Genomic DNA, 7,410 nt, shown 5'->3' with positions numbered 1-7,410 from the left:
ACAATACGCCAATTAGCACAAATGGTAAGTTCCGACAGTGCCTACAAGTGTGCCTACTGGACGCTAGATGGCAATACCGGTTTCATATGTATACACCTGGTATAATATTTCTTGTTCCTGAGTAGTTCTTATTTGCACTTAATTTAATTATTTGGATTTTTCTGTAGTTTGATAATATCATAGTTAAAGAAAGACAACGAAGAAGAGAAAATGAACAGAAAAGGGTTGATCTAGTCCGTATAGACGGTGGTAAAAATACAGATTTTTCGAGTGGCCGTTCAGATAATCATCTCGCGAATGGTTTGCATTTCCTTAATTTGAATTCGTAAACATTTTTGCGTTTTTCCAATAGTAGATGTATAGTGAAGGCCCTCCCCCCAACAACAAATAAATCCAATTATCGATAAATAAGTAATCTGATTTGTTATCTTTTTATATTAAATATTTTTCAAAGAATCTTCGTATTCATGTGTGTATGCGCATATTACAAAGTTAATGACGGTTTGCAGTTTTGGCCGAAATTTGTGATAATCAGCAGAATTACACTGGACGCAATATTTTGATAAAAAATGCACAAGGTGTCACTCATACTATCACATTATTACCTTCTACCTCTGTGAATGTAAAAGACGAAAAAAATGAACTGTTTTCTTGTTCAAGTTTTGTCTCGAAATCAAGTATTGAGTTACTTACTGACGATATCGAGAATCAATTATCGAAGTGCCAAGTTGTAGATACAAAATTAATACCGTTATTTAATTACAGTGCTAGTTCACAGACTGAACCAAAAAGTATAATCAAGGTATGACAATGTACATCACTTTCATAAATAGTATACCGTTACTTTATTTCTTTATTTTCATGGAATATTTCTTTTTAGATGTCATCCATAATTACCGGTTGGAAAATTATGTATACCAAGTTTTGATGGAAACAGGTGAGGGCGAATTTTTGATTCAGTTGTACGATTTTGAGCAAGATAAGGAGAATTATAAGAGTTTGATAGAGTCAAAAAAAGAACATTTTTCCCAATTCAAAAAGTTGCAAGAATTATAGTGCACCACGAAATTCGGCGAACAAAATCGTATACGTATGTATCACTAATTTTTGAAAAATAAATTGAAATAATAATAATTCGTGTATACGTTAATAAATTTTTTATGTTGATCGTGATTTAATATTTAACACAGAAATAATTTCGTACAAATATTTATTGAAAAACTGTGAAATAGTATTGGCAATTTTTTCTCCACAGTATAATTCCTGAAAGATTTCTGGATGTAGCTAAAAGCGCAGCACGGCTCTTTACTTCTTATCTAAAAGAGAGTTTTTACACGAGTCCAAACTCTAAATCTAATACTCACGGAGCTCTTCAAGGATGTTACGAAAATATTCGAGAGAAGGCTCTAAGTATTGGAATAATCAAATCGGCGAGAAGTAATAAAATAAAAAGAGAAGATGAATATTTCAATGTTAAATCTACGTTGTTGTAGGTATATTTGTAACAGGCACTTTTAATTTTAGAAGATGAGAAACCATTTTAAATTGAATTTAACTATAATATGAAATTTAAAATTGCAGAAAAACACTTTTCCATTGAATTTGAGCAGCTAAGTGAATGTGTCAGCATTATAGATGAAGAATATAGAATAAAATGGGGTCGTACAGCAATTGATGAAATAATTGATTTCTTTAAAAGTTGCGATGCAAAAACTGCACTGATTACTTTTCCGAACCTCGGAAATCGAGCTGGATATACTTTGGTAAGGTTTACGTATTACACGTATATTGCGCAATGTTATTATTCATGTATATCTATTATTAAATATAATTTTTCGCAGATTCAAGAAGATTTTTGCTCATTTTTCAATAAGCCAACTGGCTTGTTTTGGAGAACCTGGCCTCAAATCGCACCCAACATTTTTAAATTTGCGAAGACTGTGGTTAATGATAAAGCTATTAAGCAAATCTTACAAGCAAATGAGGCTACTTTAACAGATGGTGCGTAGGTCATTTTCTAGCTAATATTTATTCATGTTAGAAATGTGTAATAGTTTTTTTTTAAAAAGAAGAACCCTTATGCTCTGCTAAAAACCGATTAATATTAGTATATTCAACACTTATTTATGTTTTTGAATGCGCTACTCAATAATGTTGTTTATTTTCAGATTAAATTCAAATTTTAGCCTTAATGTTATCACTCTACCTATTTAAAAAAATTTTTAAGCAAACAGTTCGTTCAAAAGTTAAGAAAAATTGGTACCCAGAAAAAGAGGAAGTCTTGGATACTTTTATGCTGCACATAAAGGTACATATTTTATTTTTTACATTATTCAATTTGTGATGTTATAATAAGTATAGATATTTCAATCTCTAACAAGATCTAAAAAATAAATTGGTAGAAAGTATATTTTAAATATTAACGAATTTTCAGGAAACGGTGCGCTTCAGCGAAGCACTTGAAGGAGTCCAGATAACGTTGAAACAGTTGCACACTGACCACATGTTACCTCTACAACCATACATGGTTATCTGTGGTACCTCTCTTACTACAATTACATCTCCGTATGTCATTGTTGATAAGTACATCTATCAAGTTCTTTCCCCTGTACAAGCTGTAGATATATGCTTTCAGTTTGTAAAAGTTCTGCACGAAGAATTCTTGCACGTTTCCAAGCACGTGTGGCAATTTTTGGAACAAGAGGTATACGGATTTGAAATGTGAGATTTGTATAAGGGTGTATCGGAACTTATAGAAAAGTTGCGAAAAATGTAACTTAAAGAGTGCAAAGTTTAATGTTATGCTTATTTACTTAAGTGAAATCACAGTATTCAAAAATTCTTGTTCTTGAATAATATGCGTTGCAGTGTAGGCTAACGAAATTAATCTTTGTTAAGTATTTAATAAGATTTTGTAGTTTTTCTAATTAAAAACAAAAGTTTCTTCATTCGTTAAAACGTGAATTTTGCTATAATATTTAGTAGTTCTGGTAATATAACTAAAGAAATGTTGGATAAAGAAATGTTGAAATTGACCTTGTCTTTATATAACAACGCGCTTCTTTCTCGAAAAGGAGTGGATTTTGTTTTACAAAAATTTGAAGAGTTCATTTCGAAACTATTCATTTCATTTATTCAGAGTCAAATGCAAATTCAGTTGAAGCCTGTAGCCTCGGATATGTTATATTCTAAGGTTCAGTTTATTTTAGAAAATAATAAGCAACTATTTCGTAAGTCTTCCACTGAGCACTTAAGATTCAAAGTTTATGAGCAGGTAAGTTTCTACATACCTCCTGAATTGCTTGAAATTGGAGAAAATGCAGTATTTGTTGATACTGATCAAGAACATACTTCATTCAAAGAACAAAAAGGTATACGCAGCTCATGTTTCACTTAATAGAGCATTAAAGGCGTTTTTCATAATTTCTGGAATTTTCAAGCAAATGAAAGATTATACTGACAGCCTTTCTGAAGATAAAGCGATTTTATCGAATTTTATAAAAGGAGATTTATGGGCTAAAAAATACAAAACTTCAGAAAAATCTATTTTCCCACTGTTCGTTTATTTTTCCGAATTTGAAGCAGGTAACGATCTAGCAAGTCACGGAGGTGAATAAATGTTGACATTCAATATCAAGTAGTATATTTTGAATGCGTTTTAGTCTTAGGAGATTATCTGGGCTTAAATTCAATTTGTGGATTTTACGAGATCTTTATGGCCAAACGCTTCTGCAGATTATGCTCTGCTACGATTGATCAGTGTAGAGAGTTATCAGTAGAAGACGAAACTCTTGTAAGAACGATTGAATCTTATGAGCTGGATGTCATTAAAAATGACTTTTCCCATACAGAAATTAAAGAGAATTGTATTTTTAATCACTTGAGTAAGTTTCATATTGCTGAAAACATGTGCGTTGATGTGATGCATGACTTGGGTGAGGGAATTCAAGTTTACAGAGTTGGAAAAGTGTTGGAATCATTGATGGAAACGAATGTGATATCTGTGGAAATTTTAAACAATAGAATAGATAGCTTTCCCTATAATTATATGAAAAAGCCCAACAAACCTAGACCTTTCTATTACACAGTGGGCAAATAAGGAACTAGGAAAATAAAATTCAGACAGTTGGCCTCGAAATCACTTTGCTTAACGAGATATCTGAATTTAATGATTGGGGATCTAGTAACTGCGGAAAACCAGTATTGGAAGCTGTCCTTATGCTTCCGAAAAATAGTAGCTGTTTTAGCTTCTCCACAATTAAATAGAGGTCAAATCGAGAATTTGCGGATGCTTATACAAAAGGACAACCGACTTTATTTAAAACTGTTTGGAAAATTGAAACCTAAGATGCATATATGGCTATATTATCCACGCATTATGCTATTAAATGGCTCAGTCGTTTATTTCTCAACCCTGAAGTATGAGAGGGAAAATAGAAAACTAAAAGAAGCAGCACTTGGAACAATGTCGAGTACAAATTGGCCGATGACTATTGCCATTAGACATACAGCTTTGATAAAATTAATTCCAGGAATTAAAGAAGGAACACCTGTATCAAGTTTAAAATTCATAAAGATTCTTGGTAAAAATTTTTCTGCAAAAACTGTATTCGTAACTATGATCTCTAGAGAAAACATTCAATTCAGCATCATACAAAATATTTTTTATTGTAATAATAAAGTTTACTTCGAAGCAAAACAATTCAATACGATTTGTTTCAATCATTTTTATTACGCACACAATGTAAGTTCGAATTCAAACAAACCGGATTTGTTAATTAATGCTGAAATGTTGCCAAGAGCACCACCGTGTTTATTAATAAAGAGAAACCAGACAGAACTTATAGCGACTCGGTACGATATTTAGAATAAATGTATTTATTTCTTTTAAAAAACTCATAAATTCATTTTTTATTATTCTTAGGGCTTCATAAGCAATAGATTTTCCGCTGTATAGACTTAAATAAAAAAAATGAAAAAATCGTAAAAATTAGGAAAATTATGCAGATCAAGAAAAACCAATAAACTTGATGATTTCTCTAAATCTATGGAATTAACACATTTTTATACTTATTTCTGCTCTTTCAATCTTTTTACACAAGTTCCGATGGAACCCGACATAAATTTTTAATAAAAATTATTTTTTTAATTTTCTGGAATAAACTTTGTAAATTTTATTAACTGGAGCATTTACCTTAAATAAAATGATACATTATTCTAGAGAACCATCCAGCTGTAAAAATTGAAAGATTAGGTCATAGAACCTGAAAAATTACAGTTTGACGGAACTGCTACCCAAATAATTCTTCTCCCTTTAATTACGCCTGTACTGCCTTATTTAATGTTAACGTCGAGGTGAAAGTACACGTGATGGACATGCCACCCACAACATTACAGCTGTCAGCTTCTGCGAGGTGGCTGTAGTAGACAAGGACTGCACCATGGATCGTGGTCGAACTCGACTTTCTGTCGATTTTTACCGTAGATTTTCACTATTTTGGAAAATCATTTCACTGGCGGGAATTTCGAAATTTGTATACGAAAAATATTCAAATTATTAAAAACAAAATACGGAATATGTGTTCAAAAATAATTAAAATGATTAATATACAGGGTAAAAATACTGAAGTTTACCAAAATGTATGCAACCCGTCTTACACGCTAAAGAAATTCTTGTGGACGTGTATGATAGGATGCGTACTTTTTGGTAAGCCCCAGCGTGTCCACCCTGTATCAAAAATTAAAAGATAAGAACCCTGAATAAAAACAATTGTAAAATTAAAGAATGATGCGAAGCTGGCAAAATTAAAAGAAATTAATTAATTCGTATACGAAAATCATTAAAAACATTAATATGCAAGGAATAAAATAATTATGAAAATAAGGACTGACGTAAAATAGCTAATTACCGCTAGGCCACCCAATCGACCCCATGTTACTTTCGAGCCATATTCAGACCGTTTTGCAAAAATATATGGTAATTATATAAAATAATTACTTGTACCATTAACACCTAGCTAAAAATTAGCGTTATGTTCTTGAATTAAGAGTTCTTATTCTGATCCCTCTAATAGTTTCATTGGAAAAGCACCTGACCGGAAATCAGAAGTTTTGTGGTTCGATTCCCAATGGATTGAAGAAGGAGTAGGATCTTTTTTTCAAGAAATAATTACTATAATATGCAATTCCGTTCTCGCCGCGGATTAGCCCCGCCTAGCCTCGCGGCCACGTATGCTATATTGCGTAAATGGAATATTAAATTCTCGGGTACTCATGAAGAAGACGCGGATAACTATCTTAAGCGTCTACAACGATCGATCTTTTGTTCCAGTCAATGATTTAGTTTTGTTACGGGTGCTACCATTTTACATATCAGGTATGGCCTTAAATTGGTATAGGACTGTGCAATCAACGTGGCATACCTTTGATCAATTCGCTTCCGCCTTCCATTCTCGATTAAAAGACTCGGACTTTCAGTTTGAATTACATCAAGAAATACATAAAAGAACTCAAGGGGAGCGAAAATCGGTAGCTGCCTACCTTACGTACCTAATATCTATGTTCGATCGCCTAGACCTGAAATTTACTGAGACAGAGGCGATAAGTTGCCGGAACGATCCTTAATACCCGATCTAGCATACCGTGAGAATAGACCAAGGCAATTCGATAAACGAAAAGTGTAAATCGCGTTCTTATACGAAAAACAGCAAGATATAGATTTGACCGAAGTAACAGATAGTTTCTTCTTAGCTAAAGAGACAAGTCCCGAAACGTCATGGAAGGAAACACCAAAGGCAAAAAGCGACCAAGTAAACACTATCATAAAAATTCTGCCCCTTAGTCACCAAATGATCCAAATAACAATCCTAACCCACCACTGAACCCTTTTTTATACCCTAGCCCTCCAGAAAGGGTTAGGACAGATGAACCCTTAGGGTTAAAGTGTTGAAATTGTAAAAAAGAGGGCCACAGCTTTACGGAATGTAAAGATACACAGGCCCCAGAGTTATGGAAGGAGCAAATGAAAAAGTTGAAAATTATGTAAGACTTGGTGACAAAAACGTAGATACCGCTTCCTAGAAAGAGGCTCGACATTCCAAGTTACGTCGACGTGAATTGCAGTTATCTCGTGATGATTTAATTTTAACTCGTAGCAGAAAACTGTCCTCAAAATTAAAGCAAGACGCCGCGACGTTGAGGCCAAAATTTGTAGGACCCTCCCGAATCACCAAAGTTCTATCACCCACTGTTTATGAAATTTCTGACTTAGCTCATAAATGAATTATTGACGAGTAGTTTGTTTGTGTCTCTTACAGTCTGTCAAGTTAAAGCGTGGGTGGCTTTACTCGCAGTCGGTAAGGTGTATCGACATGATTTTGATGTCAAAATATTAAGAAGAGCTCCCTCTTT

This window comes from Belonocnema kinseyi, chromosome 1 (genome assembly GCF_010883055.1).
Source record: "Belonocnema kinseyi isolate 2016_QV_RU_SX_M_011 chromosome 1, B_treatae_v1, whole genome shotgun sequence".
In the NCBI taxonomy this organism is placed as follows: domain Eukaryota; kingdom Metazoa; phylum Arthropoda; class Insecta; order Hymenoptera; family Cynipidae; genus Belonocnema; species Belonocnema kinseyi.
The sequence above is the reverse complement of the archived record's forward strand: the minus strand, read 5'-3'. Positions refer to the sequence as shown.